This window comes from Melanotaenia boesemani, chromosome 2 (genome assembly GCF_017639745.1).
Source record: "Melanotaenia boesemani isolate fMelBoe1 chromosome 2, fMelBoe1.pri, whole genome shotgun sequence".
In the NCBI taxonomy this organism is placed as follows: domain Eukaryota; kingdom Metazoa; phylum Chordata; class Actinopteri; order Atheriniformes; family Melanotaeniidae; genus Melanotaenia; species Melanotaenia boesemani.
The window spans coordinates 28761855-28785995 of NC_055683.1; the positions used below are offsets into that span (position 1 = coordinate 28761855).

A 24141-nucleotide genomic window follows, 5' to 3' on the forward strand; every position below is an offset into this window, starting at 1 on the left:
AATAAATAATTAAGCTTTTATGCAGCTGCATTGATTATCATTAGAGGTTTGGGGTTTGGCTTGTGGAGCAATATTTAGCAAGAACAGCTAACAGTCCAGAGTGTAATTATGGCTGTAGTGCAACTTTTAAAGTGAGACAGGACAAGTACTTGACTTTGAATATATCTTATGACATGGCTCATCCAAAATGGGCATGTTTGAGCAGTTGTTAGTTATGCAAACAGCATCCACTTCCACACACTCTGTCAGTTCCAGCAGAGCTGTCTGGCCTCTATCATGACCCGGCTTGTGTGTAGCTGTTAGTTGAGTCCATCATGTTTAAGCTTGGAAAGTCTAACAGAGGTCTTTACTGGATTAGCATTCTTAATTTCTAACCAAACATGCCAAAGTCAGACATTTGGACTTATTTTTAAAGTCTGTCAGCCATTAGGAAACTCTGATGACTAAAAGAGCTCATGAGGAAGACAAACAAAGTAAAGTTTCAGTTCCAGCTAGAGAAATGACTTTAGCAGGGTCTCACTGGCTTATGCATGAGGCAATTCAAAATCCAAGAAAATGGTCTCCAAGTTACCTCTGAGTCTGGGGAGGTTGGGTGTTGAAGTGATCCTGCTGAGTTTTCCAGCTGCACAAACAAAGCTGATTGGATAACAAAGGGTTCCAATAGAAAAGAAAAAAAGGAAAAATGGTGGTGGTTGTGTTGGGGGGAGGGGGGGTCAACAGAACCACAGCATCTTCATGTGTACCTGCTCTATGACTCCTCAGGAGCAAGTTCTGAGAATGACCAGAAATCAGAAAACCCCGACATGACCATAATGATTAAGCCTGCTGCCAAAAGAGACGGTCTGATGTTGTTCCCTTCCAGGTCATAAATCAAACTGCAAAACTAAACAGAGGCTGCAAAGTGCTGCAGCTCTCATCCAAAACCACAGCAGTAACCAGAAACACTGTCTTCCATCTACTTGTCATTGTCTCCGAAAAATACATAATGTTCTTGTCTGTAAAACAGCGTCTCACACTGAAAAATCTGTCCACTCAAACCATTTTCTGCATTACTTTCAACTGGCAAACTTCTGGAAATGAACTGGTCTAAGCTTGAAACGTGAAAGAGGAAGAACAGATTTATCCTCACATCAGAAAGCATTAGGAAATCCTGGCATGCTGCTACAAGCATCAGTGCCTGGTCATGGGGGGTCTTATGGTTTGTTCAAGTCCTTCAAGTGGAAAAGGAATGTAATAGAAGACTTTAAAGCTGATGGGTTCTTTCACAGGGTAAAACACCTTCCCAAAATAGCCAAAGGCTTTTCTTTCTCCACAAAATATCCATTTATATAAATGTTTATGTAATAATCAGAGCAGAACTCTCGCGTTCCAGAAAGTTTGTTATGAAAAGGAAAGATAGATAAGGCAGGTTATTGTGCATATCTATTTCTCTAAAGTACAAAAACATCAGTTGTGTTTAAATCATGGGTAAAAACCTAAATGTATATCTCTGATCAGAGACACTCCCAGCTCTCAGCTCTTATTCAGACAGCTACTGTCAGCTGTGTGTTGTGACTTGCACTTGGGCAACTTGTGAACAGAAGGAGTCTATTTTGTTCCAGCTGCCACACCCAAGAAAAGTGTTTTTCTGCAGTGGGGAGTACCAGCTAGAACGCTGAGCTCACAGAGCACAGAAGACTGTCCAAGACTATTAACAATATCACAAAGTAAACCTATAAGGAATCCATAAAGACATGCTTCATCTCATGTTATCTGGCGTGCCTTTTTTCTGTATGTATTGAGCTTTGACAAGTTTTATTTAACCAGGTAGAAGCAGGGCGCCTCTGGCCCGCCGCTTGTCTGATCTTACAGTTCAGAGAAGACTATCTGTTCTTACTGAATAATGTGGTCAGTACAGACAACAAAAGTGAACTTGGCCTCCCTAGGGAAAGGCCTTCTCGCTGCTTCCTATTAACCGACCGCTCCCAGGCCTGAGCTGAAACGTGAGCATCCTTTAGGGATGAACACCACCCCTCCACCATCCAATCCCGCCTCCAACCCCCTTGTGAACTGTTCTGTAAAAACAAAAAAGTCCCACAAATCCAGTTCCCACCGCTCAATTACCATTAATTTATTTATCCATGCATGCACTTATACATCTATTTATTTATTCAACTCATCTATTTGTCTTCATTTCTCACGCAACCCCCGGCAGTCTCCATTGAGAAGGGTCCGATTACAACTGTCTTCTTTTAGAGGAAAATAGGGCCACTGAGCGGAGCGAGCTGGGTCAGCAACTCACAGATCCTAAACTCATGATGTAATGTGTAGCTTGTCTGAGTCAATATCCCTGCCCTACAACATAAAGATTTTAAAGCTTCTCTGTGCAAACTGCTAAGACTAATACTAAGTGTGTTACATATCTGTGATAGGCTGCCTGTGGCTGGTGCTGTGGAGTATCTGGCAAAAGCGTTAAAGCTGTTCACAACATCCTCTGGTGAGTCTTGCCAAGGCAGAGGACAGTGAAGAAGGCTGACAGCAGTCAGGCCTGGTGGGGTGCTGGGTGTTCAGATACAGTAAGCCATGTGGTTACACAAACCAAACACTGATGATGAACGGGTGGCTGCAGCAGGGCGCACCAGGCGAAGCACCTGGGTCTGTTGGTGGTCATGCATGCCCAAAACAAACTGAGCTGCCCTTGCACAACACAGCTTCAGTGAATCTGTTGACAGGCGCTTCAACACTTGATAGCCATATCCCAACACTACTGATCACACTTCCTCCTCACCGCCCTCTTTTGGTGTTGCCGCAGTAAGATATTAGCTGCTAGTTTTTATTTGACAGGCTTTGCAGCATCCATGAATGTTTATGTTTGGTTTTCTTATCGTCACATACACTACCATGCTTAAGGACATAGATATAATCTTTAAAAAATGCTTTACTGTTTCAGACAGCCTGTTACTGAGCACCATGGTGCAGCCTGAACCAGACCAAGCACAGGGTAGAGGATGAGGGATGGGGGCTTTTATCAGGGCAATAAACATTAGTTCCTCTACCTTATCATCTTATCACACTGTGACTTGAGGATTCTCCCATGATGCCTACTGGATTGCTAACACCTATGCATCCTGCAGGATTTATGCTTTTGGAAAGAATTAAGCATGCTCCGTTTACAATGCAACCTTCTTGTCTGTCGTACAACTGCATTTTGAATCACATAAATGTATGCAAATATAAATTTTGTCTTGTCTCAGGTAAACTTTTTTTTCTAACAAACTAAATTTTGTGAGGTCGCTGCTTGCCAAAACTCTGTGCTGGCTTTCTCTGAGCAGCTCAATTCCAAACCCATGAGATTAACTCCTGTACACTGGGATAATGGGGGCTTTTGTCTTATTAATACATCCTTTCAATACAATGCCTTCTTTAGTGTGACGGATGAACAAGCCTCAACAACGTCGAAGGGGTCAGAGCGGGTTGGAAGGGGGGGGGTGGTGGGCACAGCGGGCTGCGCAACGGCTCCAAGGAGCTGTGAATGTGTACGTGCTCGGCGCGCCTGCTGTGCGCGCAATGCCCCCCCATCCATACAGCTTACTACTATCTACACATGATGCAGGAGACTGCACTGCCCCCATGTATGATGGACAGCTGTAACCCCTTGTGTTAATATTTAACATCACACAGTGTTACCTATTAAAACACAGAATGATTAACAAAAGCAGCTGTCACATGGGATCCAAATATTGACTTCAAAAATGTTTCTGCCAGGGGAAAGTGCAGAAGTGGAGTTCCTTAATGTGGGCGATCATGCTGTCATGAGCTTGTGAGTCACTGGCGCGTTTAGAGGTTTTTTTTAACCTCATTAACGACTTCCTGTTCATTATTAAAGCGATTGATAGGCTGAAATGCAGTAAGGGGAACCTCTTGGAGTTTGGAGATAACCCCATTTAACAGTCATACACTCCAAAAAGCAATGAGATTGTGTGACTGAATTACAAAGAAATGTGGATCCTTTTGTTGGTTTGAGGCACCACATGCTGTCTAACGCTAATATTTTGAGCAGATGCTATAGCTTACCCCATGAGAGATAAATAAAGAGCAGCCAGAAGACTTTCCGCTGAATATTCTCTCCCAAAAGTCCTCACATGTGTTCGCTGGTTTTTCTTCAAATGCTGCGTCAAAGTTCAGCGCTGTGCTCCGCTCAGGGGAAAACGATGACAATCAAAACTTTGGAGCACTAGACAGCGTGTCTAGTCTGTGGTAAATCCATAATGCTCTTTGTACCACCACAGTCAAAAACCATCCTAGGTTCATCCGCGATTGCGACAATTCCAAGTTAATGAAAGAGAAGTGATACAAGTAGAGTAACCGAAAAAAAACAGAAGACAAACTGCTTTCTCTTTTCTTGTTCCAGCAGCCTGTCTGATTGTCCTGCTCTCTGGAAACAACAGCTTCACATGCGCTGTGAAGCGTCGGGGAGGCGCACACACAATGGGGCACGCTACACACAAACACGCACGAGTAGACGGTGTGGGGTGTGTGTAAACGTCATATGCCCATAAAGGATCGCGAGTTTCACTATCGGAATATAATAACAGTGCAGATTTGTGGACAGCAATTAATATGGAAAATCCTGTATAAGCCTATTTCAGGACGTTTTCACCACTCTGCAGCACACAAATGAATTCCAGATGTTCCACCTCCTCACTTCCTTTACTCTGGCAGATCCCAGCCGCACGAGCCACGATTTACACATTTAAACTCATCATGGCCCATTTTCCCCAAGAGAGCAATGAGCGTGAAAGTGAAATAAATGTAATAGTGTATGATTGTCCTAAAAAAAAAAAAAAAAAAAAAAAAAAAGAGAAGAAGAGAGAAGGAAAGATAAAAATAAAAATTATTTAGTCAGGCATTTTTCTTCTTTTTCTTTTTTTCCATTTTGTCTGTTTCAGATGACTGAACTGCAATCTTCATATTCATTCCTCATATGTGGGTGTATAGGTGTAATAACGATGGTGAGGTGAAGGAAAGTCAGGGCTTGTTAGTCATCAAGGCTGTGTCTGAGGAGGGCAGGTGCTGGCTCCAGTCAAAAAGCCATAATGTCTTTAGTCATTATCTTAAAAGCCAAAGTCATCCCAAGTGGCTATGATGTCATGTGTCTGTGAAAAAGAGCTCCTTAATGATATCATACCACTTAATACTTTGTTTGCAAAACATCTAAAGCTGCTTGGCTTCTGTGCTACAGAAATTTGTTCTTGCAAGAGATCCCGTATCCAGCTTTAAGATTTCTGAACTAAATAGGAAATATTTCTGTGAAATAATAGAGGCAGAAAATGAAAACCATTGCAGGTAGGAAGCAGGTAGTAGCCTACTTCAATAAAACTCTTTAGCTTGTTTTTTATTAGTCAAACCTGGATGAATGACATCACAATATATTCAATGGGAAAGCATAGCTGAACTTTAGCAGTGAAGGAACCATAGCAGACAGAGTTTCCAGATGAGTTCTTGTGCTTTTGGATTCTACCAAAGATTTTAAACAACATTGACTCATAATGCTTATGCTGTTTAAGAGGGAGAGAAGATTGTGCAATCCACTCTTACCGCACTCATCTCAGCCACCCCCGCAGCAGCTATGTTGAAAGTATTCTCTCCAAAGAAAGAGAACAACTTCTTTCATAAAGGAATCAAGTTTTCAACACTTTTAGTGGAAAATCTCTTAACTTGCAATCTCCAGAGAGGAAGTTAGTATAACAGCAAATCTTAAAATCCTTTTGTTTCCACTCTCTGTGTTCTCAGGTAAAGTGCTACCAGATTCTCTGAGCTAATGGAAATGTAGCAGGGAGATTTTATGGACTAGCTGCTCTCTACCGGCAAGTTTATTATGAGACACTTTCAGGTGTTTGCCACACTAAAACTGGCCCACTGCTGTGTCTCTCACTGAGACTTTAGGGGAGGGGTCAAGAGCCCTGACCTCACTTCCTGTTGGGGGTCCTCACAAGCATTCCATTGTCTGTGAGAATGTGCATGGGCTCTGGGGACTTTGCACATCTGGCAGCTGTTATTAGCAACCTTCTGTACCCACCCCTGTATTCCTGAGGAAGATTACTTCATGTGCTAGAGGATGTGTGCCCCACACACCTCAAAACAAAACTCTCTGGGATCTTAAAAACATAACGTTTTTAAATCTGAACACCCAAAAACTACTTTACTTAGGTCACCACAAAGACTGAAACAGTGGTACAAGTTGAGACAGTCTCTATCTGCATGCTTTTTTTTTTTTTTTTTGGTGTGCGTGTTTCTTTTTTAAGTGACTAAGATGTTAGGTTGATTTTAAACTTTTTTTTCTCATTCAGACGCACTCAACAATATATCAGTTCTATTCTCAATAGCAACATAAACCACATTTACCAAAACATCCCTTTGAAGATGCTTTAAAATGCATTTAAACCAGATAGACTACAAAACTATGCCATGTACCAGAAGCCTTTCGTTGGGCTGTGGTCACCTGACCTGCATTTGAACTTACAGTAAGCTGGTTATATGTTAGAGACATATAACCAGAAACTGTTGAATCAACTTTACTAAAATGAGTCAGTACTTTATTTGTATCACTATTTTGTGCAGATTGTCATACAAAGAATGAAAATCCCAAAAATGCAAAATGGTCTGAGAAGAGTGTGTAAGTGCTGTACGTTTCTCTTTTAGATGCAGGATTACTCTGGGGATGTTATTAACAATAGAGTCTTACTGTTCTCAGACTCTCTGTTGTGTGAAATGTGGAATTTCCAAAACTCCTTTACTGTCTTTCTCATAACATATAAAGCTGAAATACAGATGCAAGTGTCAGACGGTGAATAATAAAAATTTTATCATGCTATTGTGTGCCACATTTTTGCTTTTAGTAGTACTGTAGTTATGAGTCACTGCTTTGCATGTGTGTGTGTGTGTGTGTTCTTTGGTTTCTCCACAGAAGGAAAAACCAAACAGATTCAACAAAAAACACGTACCCCTAGAAAGTGAGGAGGTGTTGAAAGATCTCACATCACTTCCTTTTCATTGCACTCAAACATCAAAAATCTTTCTGAAAACTTAATCCTGTACATCCAATTTAAGTTAGGACTGCTGCCTGGAGTCGGGGCGTCTTATCTCTTTGTGCACTCTAAACACTGGGCTTAAGCGCCACATGTCTCTGCTGCTCAAAGGTCCTCTCTACACCCCCCCCCAAAAAAAAGCTAAGTGTTATGTTACTGCATATCTTTTAACCATCTTACACCTTTTTTCTTTCTTTTTTTTCTGGCACAAAAGAACCTGATCTGTTTATTGTCCAGCAAAACGGTCTGAATCCCAGTTTGTACACAGAGGAAATGGGTTGCTAATGTTAGCCCTTGTAATATAGCTATCTGCATTTTATACACTTTTTTTACACATTTTATTTTACAGAATTTCCTTCACTTTTTGCCTCCAACTCAATGCCATTGTTTTACAATATTGTTTATTTTTCCACCCATCTGCTAACACAAAGGAATAGAAAATTACCCTTTATTATATTGTTTTACACAAAAGCCTGAAACGATGGTTCCCATGGTCCACCGCTTGAGTAATGGCATTGTGCATCTGTTGTTTTCAGAATCCTTGCAAAAGATTGTTCGTGGTGAGTAAAGTAAGAGACCCACATGGTTGTGGTAGGGGGTGCAAGTCATGACTTTTGTGGCTTCCTGCAGATTAACAAAGTGTTTATAGAGCTTTCCTGAAGTACTGCTAGCAAAACACATTGAAATCCGCACAGTCATTATTTGAATCTTCTCCATTAATTTCCAAACTCAAAGCATTTGGCTTTACAGTGTTGCAGAATAATGCAGCTCCCATCAGTCTTGTGGTCAAATTATCATTTGACAGTTGTAGTTGCATAAACAGTGTAAGGTGTAGTTTCTACCAGAGCTCCAGTAACGATACCTGTCATTTAATATACAGAGGCTTTGCAAAGGGCACAGCTAAAAATCTGTTGTTTCAGCCTTAGACCAGCATCTATAAGTGGTTCCTCTTCAACCGACAATGAAACCAAACCTGATGTTTTTTTTTTTTTGTTTTATGTAAATTCACTTGCTAAAAGCAGAAAAGGTTATTCACAGGTCTGCAAGCGTGTTAGCTTATTGTTTGTTTGTCTCTAAGCAAGACCGCAAGCTAAACCAAAACCTTTTGTTTGTGTGTATGTGCATGAACAGTATATGAATGTGTTTTTGCAGCATCGTGCAAGAAAATTCATTTTTAGCACTTTTAAATTTAAATCTCATCAGATTCTAATTATGCAGTTTGCTGTTCTGTTAACACTCGCTCTCACTCTCTGACTTTGCTATTTACGCAGAATTTCAAAGAATGCTGTGTGCTTGTTGAGGTATGACACACAATGCATGTACAGATGTTTAACAGCAGTCACTTACAACAAAAGAAGCAGAGCCAACCTGTTTTTGTCTCCTCATGCAAAAGCTTTTTGTAGATTTCCAAGACAGCAGAAAGAGCAGGCAGAGGCAGTGTACTGGTAATGGTAAAAGAGCCAAAAAAGGCAATAGAAATGAAATGGTTGTATAGAGGAAGAAGAGAGAAGGAAGTGAAATGTAACTGATAGATAAATAGAGTGTAAAATAAGTTTTCAGTAACCAGTTCAAGCATGCACCTAATGGACTCTTGCCTGGAGAAGTTTAGATGTTGTGGTGCTGAGATGGAGAAGCCAGGCCCAGTAAGCTGCTCTCAGTATGTTTTTGCTTGAGGCAGATTGCTTTAGCATTGTTTGAAAAAGTGTGTTTACAAAAGGGCATTTATCCTGAAACGTGTCAAAAGGTGTACATTTCTTTCCTCAAAGAGAACTTATCTCCTTCTTCCCAAAGGGAAGCTGGAACTTCGCTGCCAGGGTCAATGTTGAAGATCATCAGATAACAGGGATCAGGGTCGAGCCATTACTTTAATCCAGCTGTTTTAAAAAACTATATAACACCTCTGGCTGAAAGTGAACAATTGTAGAACCAACTTTTCAAAGATGAAACATGTTTTATATATTAAGAAGAAAAGAAGAAAAAAAGAATGTGAGCAGAGATGGGATGATGGCAGCAGGAGTGTAGATCTCACACTCTCTTGACACAGCCTGAAGCTTTTCTGTCATTAAAGCTGACACACAAACATACAAACACATGCACAAACATGCAAACAGTGAACATGAGCTAGACCTCACCAAAGAATCGCATTGACTAGGGTGGGAGACCAAATATTGTGCAAGGGCCATGACAACTTTGTGATTCCATTTGTTGCCAGACTGACATGCACAAAATTACTTCAGTGGGAAGATGAATACAGTCCTCTTGCTGAGAAAATTACTTCCCTTCATCAACTTTGGTTATTTCCAAACTAATGGGTCTTATATCATAGTTACTGATGCCAATATTTGAATTGCTTTTCATCATTCTCTCATTGTTACACAGTTAATCACCTTTGAACCACAGAGACACCCTCCCAGGTTTACTGGCTGCTCACTGTTGCCTCCCTTGTGGACGAGCTCCACACGCCACCCTGGAAATGGTGCTTTGATCAGCAGACGGCACACATTCTTCCCATCATCGTCCCACTTCCCTCCCAACTGTTTATTATTGGCTGCAGCTGGAACACCTCCACTCGCTCAGACCTCACTCCACCAAGGTCGGGTTGACAAAATCTCACTCCAGAGCTGGAACAGACCACCTCTGCTTAACCTTATTTCTAGTTAGCATCCAGGTTAAAATCAAATGCATCATTTAAATCTCAATGACTTAAATGACTTTTTTTAGTCCATTCAATACATCATAGGTTGTTTAAGATAACGTGTAATTTTTTTTTGCCTTAGTTTTATTTTGTTTTCAAGCTGTTTTATTGGATATTTGCTCCTGTTGTTTTCATGAATGTGACCTGTATTTAAAGAAAATATGTGTGATAACCTAGATAACTAGAAAAAAGCATGATTACAATAATAAGATAATGTTTTACATGTTTTAACTAATGCATTGGAAAGAGTCAGAGAGAGAGCTTACAGTACCACTCAATATTACAAGTTTGCAGTGTAAATGACAGTACAAATTTGACTTGTTGGACACTTTAATCAGTCAGTCGGATACATGAAAGAAGTGCTCATGTCCTGTCCCTTTGGTACGAGTCATCTCGCAGCTCTTCCATGTTTTAAGCATTAAGAATATTATTTAACTCTGGTGGCAGGCTTTTGATACAGAGCTTGTCGAAAGAAAAAAACAAGGTTTAAACATCATCAAGTTTCTGGGCTTTTAGTATGTAAACAGAAATATGCGTCAAAAATGGTAAAAAAATAAAAAAAAAATAATCCAGGAACTCTGAAATGAGCTGGCATATTGTGACATCCTTTTCTCTTGTTGACATGTTAGAAAGTCAGTTGTTGCAGTATGTTGTTGCATGACTTGTAAGATCGTTAGGGTTAGTTCCCTAATACTTTTAAGTCATGGGGGAACTGAGAAGTAAAGAGACAATGTAGCCAATATGGCAATACTGGTGCAGCTCATTGGCCTCACCTACATCCAAATCTGTAATGAAGGCTTCAATTAAATGAAGGTTACCAGAAATTACAGCGAATGAACAAAAATACATATATATCGCCTCATCTACATTGAAAGGGCTTCTTAGAGGTAAAGTCTAAATCACGGGTCTGCAACCTGCGGCTCCGGAGCAACAAGTGGCTCTCCGGACCTTCCACAAATGCTCTTAATACATGGCTAAAATGCTAAAGACTTTTTTAAAATAGAGATATAATAACAAATGCAGGTTTTCATTTTTATGATAGAATAACTGACACTAAAAGTACCAGTAATATTTTAATACTTTTTATTTATCTTTCTTGTCATTAGGTTGGAAACTATGGGCTTTTTGTATTTATTTATTTTACATAATTTTCCAAAAAAGTTCTACATCCCAAGGAGAAGAAAGTCTTTCTACATTCTTTTGCAAAAGTTTTATGTTTTTCTTTATTTAAAAACCTAAAAATAGAAATAAAAATGTGGTTCTTTAAAAAGTCAACAAATTAGCAATAAATATAATAGATATTTATCAAAAATTATAAGCTGTCTTTTTCCAAAGGTCTTGTAATATTTGGGCTCTAAACAAGTTTTATTTAGTTGGGCTGAGGGGGAAAATGGCTCTTTGGATTGTAAAGGTTGCAGACCCCTTGTCTAAACAACTGCAACTCCAGGTTCCACAGACTTACTCAAGTACTGGCAGCACAACCTAGATACAGTCCAATGCTATATCTCATCATTAAATAATCATCAAGCTAAGACACGCTCCATCATTTTTTCCCTGTCAAAGTCCATGATGAGTAATTATGACGAAAGTATGACACCCACTATTTAACTTCTGCCAGAACAGATTTAGCATCAGTTGATCTGTGGATCCACACGCCTGTGAATGAGGCATTTTCACAAGAAGATGACGGTTTAGCTCATGCCATTGCTTGCCAGCTGGTCTGGTTCTGCTTTGTGAATCATGCGATTAACAATACCAGATCTGCACAATTAAGTATAAAGACTGCTGCATCATTATCTAAAGACGAAGGCTATAGCGAAAAATTAAAAGCAATCATTCTCTCAAGTTGAAGCAAATGGTGGGAAATGCAAAGTCAGAGATATAAAGTATTCACTCATAAAAAACTAAATTTGGCATCATTGCAGCTGCCACAGAGAACGCTCCATAAAACTGATAAAAATCGCTGCTGGATAACAAAAAAGAAATGTGGCTTTAATTAACAGCTCACATGAATGTGTCTGAGACTGGCAGAAATCTTACTAACCTAAAACAGATTGAATTAGGCATTCTTCTTAACGGTAAAGTAGCAACGAGACCACAGTTTTTACTACAAGTATGGAATGACAGACCCAAGATTATTCTCTGATGTTGCACAAAAGTACATAAATTTGCAAATCTCACATATTTTTGGGACTGCTAATGAAGTCCATGGGTGTGCAATTTCAAAAACAGAGACTTTGTTACTTATATTCCATTAAAAACAAAATCTTTCCAGTTTGTGTTGCTAAATATTAGTTAAGGTGTTGTACCTCAAATGGTGAATATCTCATATTTTAATAACACTGCCCATATTAATCACCCTGCTGGAAGTTATAAAGAGCAGGTAAAGGACTCTGTCTCCTGATTAGATACCTCAGTTTTTAGTCTCAGTGAAAACTGTACACCCTTTGCACTATGAGCTCAAGTACTACCAATTACACGACTAAAACAATTCCTAAACTGCCTTTAACTCAAAAGGCCTTGAAAACGTAAGAAACTAAAGGTTTATTAGCCCTGTAGTTTGACTTCATCTGAGGCAAACTGATGTAATAATCTCTATGAAATACTGCTTTTATAATGGCTTTGGATCAGTCATGCCCCCTAACCTCTTTCATGGCTAACCCTCCACCCCCCCAAAAAATAACCTAAAATTCCAGGAAAGGTTGCTGCAAAGTTCTGCCTTCCATAAATCACAGTTCCACTCCCCAGCCGCTCCCTGCAGAGCACCAAAGGAGAAACATCATCCCCTTTCCTTTTCCCGACCCCCACATCTCCGCCCACCCTGCTCTCACTGTTTTAATGCAGCCAAATTTAGCAGACGAGAGCTTCCTCACCACGTCTTCACAACCTCCACAGGTCTCTGTTTCACTTTAAGTCGCGCACTGTGTGCTCAGATCTTTACGGCCCGTCTGTCACAGTGCTATGGCGTCAAAGTCAAGCTGCTTCAATCGGTCTCCCTGCTTTGTTTACCTGTTAGTGTTTCTGCATGTGGTCATGTTGTTGTTAGCCCTTTATTGCCTGCAATTTTAAACAGTGGTGCCAGTCAAGACTGACTGACTGCTATCTGCTAACAGTCATTTTATAGTGAGCACAGTGGCAAACAATGAAACACATGACCAGGAACTCCAGCAGGCCTATGGTGCAAAATGGCACATTTAACTTAAAAAGATAGCGCTACAGAATGCATGCTGGGAAAACGTTCCATGACATTACACGGCCTAATTTTAACAAAAGGCTGTTATGTTGATCTTGTTTATGCCTAAAAGGAACATGTTACTGCAGCACTGTAGCCCAACCCTAAAGCGTGATAGATGTGTCTATGCATGCCCATTAGATTCAGGTGAGTTGATTGATACAAAAAGTTCGATTCACATGTGAGTCATAGATTCATCACATGGCTAGGATTATGACCACTATGGCCACAGGCAATGACAGGAACTCATAGCACAGCTCTCAGAGCGAGCACATAAACAGAGAACATCCATAAACAATGTGGAGAACTCTTTCAGACTTTGCTCCAAAAGGAGTGGGTGGAAAGAGGGAAAGCAGAAACTGGAATGAGACAGAAGGGCAAAAGAGTGAAGCACTGCAGCTGATATTCCCTCTATGGTTACACAGTTGGGAGGAGCAACATCAGCCTGCCTGTGCTCTCCTTGGGGACCTTCTGCCTGTACAAACAAACCGACCCCAGGCCTCTGGTCTAATGGGAACCAGACCTGCTCAAAGACCAAATCTCCTCTTTCTCCTTTCCTCTTCTTCTTCTTCTCTCTCTCTGTATGACCAGCACTCTGTTGACTCACACTCCAGCTGAAGGACGCACTTCAATTATTCCAAACAGACCTGAAAATATTCCCCTTTCCTTTCCCTGAGTTTTCCCACACAGCAACAGTTCATGGCGTTCCATGTTTATACATCAGTGCTGACCTTCTTGACCCTCAGGCAGCCAGACTCCAATGACCTGAACTTATCTCTGCACATTCACGTTTTCTCTATCACTCCTCCTCTTTCCCTCAATCTATTTATCACACATCTACTCACAGAGATCTCCATTCACTCAAGATGATACTGGCAATGTTTTCTTTTCCAGCCATATCCATACTTCTCTCTGTCCTTTTGTTGAACCGTGAGTCTCAAATGAAACAAAGGTTTATTTAGTAAAATGATTATCAACATATGACGAAACCGTGGCATTCGGGTCACCATGGCTATCTACTATGTGCTGAGTGAGAGCAACTCATCCCTGCCTACAAAAGTCTGAAAGTTCTCATTGTGAGGGTTCAGAGTTTATCAGTGAATGTCCTCCCAGTCTCGCTGCTGTCTTTATCTGAATGTTCTGTTTCACTAAAGTATGAATATTGGCACTAAGTCAGACAGAGAGCAGAAAAGGCTCTTAAAACACATAAAGCCTCCACATTGACTGCACAAATGAAGCAGACAGGGCTGGTTGTGATATGACCTGGTGACAGTGAGCCTCACAGACATGTGGTGCTGTTTAAATTGCACGACTTTATCACTGCATTCTTCTTCCTGAGAGATAAGTGTGCGATAAAAATACATGTTAATGCTTCCTTCTGTTAGTCTTCTCTGGCCGTACAACCTTGGCGTGCCTAAGTGTGTACGCTCACACACAAATACACAAATTTCCAAGGCTAGAAAAGCTCACTATTTGTGTGGCTCTGTGATGCCAAGGGTCTGGAAGTACGGCAGATTTATTGATGAGAATGGACTGTGTCTGAAGAGCTGGAAAAAAAAAATCACAAACACTGGATATAGCTGTTCAGTTCTGGCACCTCATTCACACACAGGCATACAGCTGGGTACAAACCCATCAATGTTCCCCTAGGCAAAGATCTGTGATGAACTAAGTTGAGTTGATGCCCAGCTCCCAGTCATTTAACTCCCTCTCCTGACACACACACACACACACACACACACAAACACACATGCACACACATGCACACTCAATGATTTTTGCCTGGTCTTGTGAGCTTCATGATTTTTCTCATTTTCTCTTTTCTCCATGGAATTGCTGCAGGATTTTTGGCACATTACCTCTTTGTGCTGTGCAAGTCAGGAGTGGCCAGGCAGCTTCATAGAAATGAAATGCTTTATGAGCTGTCAGCACAAAGCGGTTTCAAACCTGTTGCAACTTACTCCTTCTTGATTCTCTGGAAGAGGTTGGGAGCAATGGTAGATATTCACAGGATGAGGAGCAAATGTGTACATGTTGATAATATGGCCCTGAATTTGTCATATTGTATTTGTGAGCCTGTCCTTGTATGACATACCTCCAGGACATTTTCAATTGATCCCCTATTGATCTGCTGTAAATGTGCACTCACATGCTACAAAGTATAAAGAGGAAGTGGATCAATATAAAAATACTGAAAAACTAAGACATTCATTTGCAAAAAGTTTCAGTTTGCTCACATGTTGTTATGCTGTAATGGAATAGTGTTATGCAACCTAGACTGCTTTTTAATAAACATACTTCAGTCTTACAACACAGTCACAAAGAAATAACATGTAGCATGTTCTCTATGACATATCCAGGTGGGCGTGTCCAGCCAGCAGTTGACTTAGTGTGAGTTTATATTCCCACAGATGACATTCGTTATGACGACAGAGCTTTGGCAGGAAGGGGCTCACAAACAGTCACGGTCATTGACCCACTTCAGGGAAAAAGCCACCAATCAGCTGTCACTGATGTTTCAAATTAATGATTAGCCCCTGATGTAGGAGAACTGATGAGGAAAGACAGCTTTCTTTGTTTATCATTGATCTCACGCCACAGTGTTGACCATTAATGGTTAAAAATACGGTACGTCTTTCATCATTTGTTAAAAGCCCCTTCCTCTTCTCCCTTTTCTTTTATAATCTGGTCTCTTCCGCCATATTGTTCCACTGCCACGTTGCAACCCTTTGGAGCAGGGGAAGTAGGGACACCTGGATTCAGCTTGTCTTTCAGAGATTGTTATCTTTCCACCATAGTTTACAGCAAAGTCTATTAACATGTGATGACAATGATGATGTGGCACAAGCTGATAGTGAGAAACTAGTAAATGCAGGGACTCCACACCCCCATGGTCCCACAGCACTCCTCCATCCTGAATCGAATACACAGAGTTGTGTGGGATTACTCTCATAGGAGGAACTTGAACCTTTTGACTTCCTGCCCGCTGCTGAGGTCACTGGTCTCAGCGGGAGTGTCTGTGAAATGCCTGTTCAATAACAGTCGACTGATGGCAGAGCATGAAGGGAGAAGGAGGAGGGATGGAAAGAAGGAATGGGATGCAAAGCAGGGGTAGAGGAGTAGATGACAGGTTGATGTGGGGGTGGAAGAGGTTGAAGAAGGGGGGAGAAGACTGTCCAGGGCTTGTCTCTCATATGCCTTGGGCAGTTGGCAGTACATAGCATATGCTCATGTTATGGAAAGGACTCAGATCGCTCTTAAAAAGAAAAAAAAACGCACAAAGGGGGTGAGGGTGCACAGCCAGGAAAATCTCAGTAAATGACTAAAAAATGTTCTTAAGCTGTTTGACATAACGCTCTGTTTTTTATTAGTGTTGCTCGGGCCAGATAGTAATTGCTATTTCAGGCAGTGCATGGATCCAAATTCTGGGGGCTTTTTTTGTTTCATCTATGGTTTCAGATAAAAATCTAGGCTCTTTTTTTTTACCAGAATGCTCTGCATTACCCTGAGGCTGACCTCATTTAAGACCAGCAGAATAAGGCCTTCAACAAGCAACATGATTGTCTGCTCAGCCTCATAGATGTCATGCTGTCACAATAAAGTATTTTTTTCACACAAAAGGGGCTTATAGAGAACTGCAAACTTGTGGTATCACATGCTGCTCCCTGACAGCTTGCCTGCCTCTTGCTGTCTCCCAGCCGATGTCAGAGCACTCTTGATTAAAGAGCAGAATGCCTTTGGTGCCAGTGAAGGTCAGGTTGCTCTGAGGTAACTGCTGCTTAAAGAACAGCAGTCCTGAACTGCTCTGAGGGAAACAGAGGGGAACACCTGGTGCACAGCGCCTGCAGCCCTATAGGTAGTGCAGGGGAAGGAAGGGAGGGGCAGGATGGTGATCTTACATACAAAGCCATCTTGTTTTAGAGCAGGCTCAAATGGAGTTGCTCTGTTGCCAAGGGTTCAGAGCTCTACATCCTGCCGGCCAGTGAAAGACCCAGTCTTCAAACAAGCTGTATGAACAAAAGAGTCATACAGGACTAAGTACATGAGCGCTCCTCCAACACACACAGAACAAGTACACTGTATTTCTTTATCTTTATCATTTTCTGTTTGAGATGCCACCCTCATTTAAGCATTTCTCAAGAGGTCACAGTGCCATAATATACTAAAACAATGTAATTAAATCAGTGTAACACACACAGCTTGGTCAAAAACACACATATATACACACACACACACATGCGTCTCCCTGTGTTTCACCCACGGGCAGCATCAACATAATGCCTTCCAGATGTCAGGATGCTGTATTCTCAACCAAACCTTGGAAGTTTGTGCCCCTCTCTCATGGTGTTAATGTTGCCCAAGAGGCCTTTGTGGAGGGGAGGGAGGGGAGGTCAAAGGACCTTTCAAGCTCTTACGGAGCCAACAAAGAGGAGCTGGGATCCTTTCCCTTTTCACGTGGTAATTATTGATCTGTCCTCTCTTTGCATTGATCAGCAGGGTTTCAAATGAAATGCTTTATAAGGAGCGTGGGTGTGGTTTAAAAAGAGATCCTGCTAACATTTGTGAAAGGAAGGCATGCTTACAAACAGGAAAACTAATTCCTCTGCAGCTGTTCTCTATACAGATGGGCAGCGGTGGTAAATACTATTAGGTTTCATTTGTCTGCATCCTTGGGTTGGGCCTTTGGGTATCTTGTGTCAGCTGCTCCTAATCAACTTATAACAACTCTGCCCTCTGTCTCAGTTCAATTCATTGAGCGTCCATAAAAATCAGTTGGAGTCTCTGGAGCTAGCTTGTGTTACCCAGTGTTCTCCCTTCCCTCCCAGCAAGGCCCACTAAATGATCTTGTGTAACACTCAGATTTATGCTCTATATAACTTTCTGAGCTAAAAAGGCCAATCATTACGGCCCTATCTGTTTTTCTGTGTATAGACCCTAAAACTTCCCTGGACACAATAACATCCACTGTCCCTCTGGGAATATTTTTAAAAATACTGTTTCAAAACCAGGGTTGGAACTCATCCAGCTGCTTAAAACTGTTTCTAACTTGATAACGCTCATTTGCTACAGAGGCTTGTCATGGTAAGCTAATGAAAACTGTGACAAAGGAAAACTTTGACACAACATTTTGGCTGGGTGGTGGATCCACTGAGGCCATGAGCGAGCACGAGACTGAAACTCAATGAGGAATGAGCAAGCTGGAGAAAGAAGAAAAAAGCTCCAGGCTGGAGGGCCTGTGAGAAAGTGTCCATCTGCAGCACATGTTGGAGACAACCCAAAACAAACAGGTTAAAATTAAACCACAGAAAGACAGCCATTCTGTGTGTTTAAAGTTCCAACAAACAGAGGATTACCGTGTTACCATTTCAAAGGTCGGAGAAATTGTCAGTTTTGTGGTTTATCCCACCACAATGCAACCAATAATCTCTCCAACAGCTACATGGCTGGCTGAGGCACAGCTGTTTCCCACAAACTGAAGAATGATATGAAATGAAAAAAAATGAAAATGCACTAAAACTAAATCTTGTGGAGGAAATTCGTTTTCCTCAGAGCAGCAAGATTACTTAAATCAACTCATTATTTCAGTGAAAGCTTTGTGTTAAAATATGATCCATTGTGAATATGACATTTATCCTTGGCTTTAGATATCGATATGTTTAACTTCATAACAACTCCAGCTGTTATGACTAAACAGCACAGAACATGGAGGACAGCTATTTAAATAACTGTGTGGCAATAACAAGCACTAAACAGAAACAAATCATGTTCGCAGAACCCTTCTTTTGAAGTGGGATAGCTCTTGAGCTGCACAAGATATCAGAAAATCAATCACCGAGTCATGTTTCCTGCCAAATGTATGTGGGAAAATGTTGCCTTGAGATTATTATGGTTTAAATGTATGTGGTTTTTACATGATAAAACACAAAAAAGCAAAAGAAGAACATTTCCATACACAAAGGAGATCATCTCCTATTTGTCACAAATACAACACTGTAGTAAATTATAAAGAAATTACAGCTGACTGAACATAATCCCACTTTTGTAGTCAGTAGCTTTGACCCTAATAATTGAGTTTGAGCTTAGTTAAGGCCTCAATGTGAGTACATGTGGTTGATGCGGTTGCCAGGGCTGAGGTTTCCCAAATCCATATGATATCCGACTTTCTGCAGCAGCTCCTTTCTCTACCTTTCCTAAAACTCAAGTTGGTCCCACATGTTTGTCCGCAGCCAGATATCACATGTTTCAAGGTTTAAGAATGTTTCAGAGTTGTTATTTGGCAAAATGCTGACATCTAGTGGTGATAACTGGGATTGACTCTTGCGCTGTCTCCTTTACAAATGTAGTAAAACAGTGGAAAGTTACTCCCACATGATTAATGTGTAATATTTTGAACAGTTAATACTATATCTTAAATGTGTATTTGACAATAAAGAAGTTTAAAGTGGTGAATTATACTGTACTTTACTGTGGGTTCACTTTGTTGACTGCAACTCGAGGGGGAGCCAAAGATTGCAAGTAGGATTTTTTTTTCAGTTGTTCCTGCAAGATGACTATCATAAAACATCCACATTTGTTTCCCTGTCTCCCTGTGGACATGTTTACAAACATTTTTCATGTTTTCATGCAAACAGTTTGGAGGATCTCTCCTCAGAGTGGACTCACCCAGATGATGTAGGAGGGTTACTGCTGTTCAGCAGTTTTATTACTTCCAGAATGCATGATATCACTCACAACCTTCGTACAGCACGACCCCTTCCCAAGCCCAGTTTCCTTATTGCAAAACACATTAAACTAGGGCTGTTCAAAGTTTAAACTAAATGTGAATTATTATTATTATTATATTCTGTTTTAGTATCCTATTAAACCAAATTAAATGTATGCTTAGAAGAAACTAAATGAAATCTTGTATAAGCTCTTTGTCAGCTTCTAAACATTTCCATATGGCAGTGATGTCAAGCTTTATGTTACAGAGAAGTCTTCTTCTCTTGGGAAAATCAGGGTCACACAGAGCAGTTACGTCCTCCCTGAAGGGAGTTTTTAAGACAAGCTGTACGACCATAATCCTTTGCTAAAATGTGCTTCAAGAGGTTAAAAAAGGCTGATGTCCTTGCAAAGATATCTCAAGTTATCGCTCTGGAGTTTTTCTCTGGAATCTTTTTTTGTGGCTATATTCACCTGACCTCTATTGATTTAAGGGGTAATTCTTTCTAATTCCTTTCTCTATATAACAGGAATTTCTGGTTTATTCTGAATGTCAGCACACATTAAGCAAAAAGGGGGGCCTGTAAAGGGGAGATTGTTCTTGGAGCGACCTCCTTTGAGTCAGTTGAACAAGTGGGAGCCCCTCTTCTCAAAGCAATGTGTCAAAACAGTGTAATTACAGTGAAAGGAGTCCTTTAGTTTCAGCTGAGGCCTCCAACAGTATTTCTTAATTTCCAAATCAAGAGAGCTGTTGCATTTTAAAGGAGACAGGAGAAAGGAGCAGACCTGGGAGCTCAGGATTGAGGGAGGGTGGGGTGCATTAACACAGAAAACAGAGGATTTAGCAAATGTACATTGACTGCTGCAGGATGAGATCCACATCTACTTAATACAAGCTTTTAGCAGAGGGTGTATAGCTTTAGTGTTTATGCAAAGGTGAAGACTGGGTCAAAAAAGTAGATTAGGATCACACTGTGACTGTCAAAGCAACCTGATACAAGGAGATGTGCAGGGATGTTAACGAGGAATAGAAACCACACTCTTATTGTTAAAGTAACCTGAAACCAGGAAATGCATGGTGATGTAAACGAGGAATGGGGAGCAAGCATGTGGGGTCCCGTAATCAGAACAGGAGGTCATCAGATAAGCAGTGACACCTACATAAGAGCTTTCCATTGTGTTACAGTCCTTGCGCTGCTTCAGACTCAACCTCTAATTTTATGCATCCTTCCTTTTTCCTACACTTGTAATGCTTTTGGTTAGATGCAGGTTTTGTGCTCAACGTAAAGAAACAAAGACACTGCAAAGACACTCTGACTTTGTTTTCAGCATGTTGATGTGTTGATTTATCATTTAGTTCGTCTATATGCTATCACTAGCATAACTCTACACACAGCAGCATAGCTGGCTTTACTATGGCTAATATTCTTGTCACTAACAATAGGTTCAAGTGATATTTGGACACTTTTTTTTTAGCACAACTAGACCTAAAATGTAAGATTCATAGTAAATTTGAACATAAAGTGCATACACTCAGCTTTTGTTTGTGGGTATCCACATCCTAATTTAAAGAAAGTTTAAGGAACCATGGGTTTTAAACTTACAAGACCTTCCCATTTCAAGTGGTCAAATATAATTGGACAAATTGGATGTGAGTTGTAATACTCAAAGTAGTCTCCCACAACGGATTTCAACACTGCAGGACTTTTGGGAGTTCTTGCACTTCCTGAGAATTATTCTAAGTCTGGATAAAATCAGATACAACGACCTGTATACACAGGACTTTCCAGAAAGTTCAACCACTTCTTGTGAAAAAATGTTTGTGCTCACATTCTTTTTCCAGGGGTAACTGGGATTCTTGGCAGGATAATTCCTTTCTCTCAACACAGTGCTATGAAAGGTATCCACTGACGGGAATTCAAACAGCGTGAGACAGGCATAGAAATCTATGAAAGCAAATTAAACACTATGTTCAAGCTGAATTTTAATACAAATGGGTTATTTGGGGGAAAAGCTTTGTTAGTTGTTGCTCTGACATTCCTGCGAGATTACAAAGATGGGCAGGAAATGCATCTTCAGCAGAACAGTTAGAAATCCTCTTTAGAAATACGACGAATAAGCTGAAGAGTCTATCCAGGCACCCTGATGTCAGAGTAATTTCTCTTGTACAAGATCAAGCCGATGACTAACAGAAGAGCTACAAGGAATGTGGACACAGAAGGACTTTTGTAAGATTCATTCATTTTTCATGACCATGTTACTGTAAACTGGCTTTCAATATGTCAATGCACAACAGTGGTTTTGTTACACTGTGAATGCCTTTCCTGTTGCCCTCTGTTTTCACAAAAAAAAAGTAGTTGAATATTACATGCCAGATCAGTTTTCTAACACTAGATATAGTGATGGTGGGAAAAGAACATCTGGCTTCTAAAGCTGATCGATTTTTTTCCCTGAAAGTACAAGGTCTCTCTATCAGTTGCCCAACAAGTTATTGGTCTTGTGATAGCACAAGGTCTGTTTACACACTTTTACATTTTTTTTCCTTACCCTTTCCATTGTCATGTTGTCACAGCCATTTCCCTTTTGTCACATGAAAAAAGATTAAGAGGCATATCCCGATGCCCATTAAATCAGTTTGTCAACATACACACAGCTCTTTTTTAAAAAAATCCAGTTCATTAGCATCCTGTCATGTCCACAAACAAAGAATCAGCACTTCTGACAGTGTGAGTTAGATTAAAGTTAGGGGGTTTCATGGATAATGATTCATTTCCCTTTGGTACCTATCTTTAACTCCATTACTTCCACTTTCTTATTGTACTGGTCAGGGAATTTCTGCTTTTATGCAACTTCTCTTTTCAGGTTTATAACAGGGGACTGACTGGCGACAAACAAATATGACATCTAGAAAATGCTCAGTAGTATTCTTTTGTTCTCAAGAACTGTGAAATGTATATGATTTTTTTCCGACTTCCTCTCTGTAATTTAGTTTTTCTAAATGAATGCTTGACTTGAAGACTTAAAAAATAGTAATTCCTGCTTTACTAATAATGTGGTGTTTGGCAGCTTCTCACTCAGTTTTAATCATGTGGAGTTTTTGTTAGGAAACAGCACGACATTAAGGGTTACTGTTGGCCAGGAACCAGTGGGGAGTGGAATTCCTTTCTTTCTTTCTTTCTGTTACCAGAAAGTGTTTCAGTGACATGACTGGAATCTCAGGGTTTGTTTTCTTTACTCAGCATCCTATTTGTGTTTCAGTGCCTCCACAGTCTTCTATTACCTTCATCTGCTCTTCACTGATAAACAGGATTATAGATAAGTTGTTTATTCTCATACTCACTTTCCCTATTTTAACTACGAACACTTTCCTCTGTTTCTGTTAATCTTTTCTGTTGGTCACAAGGTCAGAGAGGACATGGTTACACAACATGCTTTTCTCCCCTCCCACACAGTCGGTTTATTTCAGATTTAGTCTTCATTATTGTGAAAAATGTCTTCCAAGAATCAAACAAGTATGAGGGGGCTCAAGGACAATTTTATCAGTGAAAGCAGGATGACTGTGAAAGTGAAAGTATGGAAAATCCACTCTGGGATTCAAATCAGCTTTTTTTTTGGAGAATGGGAGATGCCATGATCCAAATACATCAGCCAGGTTGTTTATTATACTACATGCAATTTAGCCAGTGCCATTTTTTATCATTACTGAAAAAGGAAATGATCCACAAGTGGAAAAAAATATGAGAGTGGGTGTAAATTTCTGTGCTGATAATGTGTGGGCTTTGTAGAGATTTCGAGCATGGAAATCACATACTTTCACAGTTCAACTGATTGAGAAAAGAAGCACAGTGCCATCAGTGTGTTCCTTTATCGATATAATTACTATTCATTCAAAGCAGCATTTTACATGGTAAAAAAAAAACCCAAATGAAACACAGTCATTGGCAACATTGCACCATCAAGTGTAACAAAACACCTGCATCCAAGCCTCTTTTTCCAGTAAAAAGTTGATTCTGCACACTGAAGCAGAACTTTATCTCTGACAAGTACAGCTGAGGGAAGCAATTAACTGTTTTCTCTGATGTTCAGGCCAGAATGAAAAATGTGGCCCCAAGTGTGATGAATGACATAATTAAATCAGCAAAATCTGGACGCTGAAAATGAAACAGATCTGCAGCTTATTTAAAGCCAGGTCAGCACACCTGGAATGTTATTAGTCACTATGTGTCTAAATGTGCCAAATCTCATCCCCCCCAAAGTTGGCTAAAATCCACAGACCTAACACCTGACCAAATCTGTTATTGAATGAGTTATTTTCACCAGACTTGGCTTTCCAAAGGTTATATGATGCCAGAATACAGCTGAGTGTTTTGACAGTTGGCCATCAGCTGGTTTTAACTATAAAGCCTGAAGGCTAAAGTTTAGTGGCACAAACCTTAAATAACCAC

General features: G+C 40.4%; 1 protein-coding gene across 2 annotated transcripts in view; it reads right to left on the minus strand.

Annotated features, from left to right (window-relative positions):
* Window positions 1-24141, minus strand: part of s1pr2 (sphingosine-1-phosphate receptor 2) — a 45714-nt gene that overhangs the window by 12119 nt on the left and 9454 nt on the right. Inside the window, exon 1 of one of the 2 annotated variants that reach the window (XM_042003255.1) lies at window positions 4054-4468. The exons of the other annotated variant lie outside the window; for it this stretch is intronic. The gene's annotated coding sequence lies outside the window, so the exon portion shown is untranslated. Of the gene's footprint in view, window positions 1-4053; window positions 4469-24141 lie in introns of those variants that run through there. 2 annotated transcript variants of the gene reach the window in all.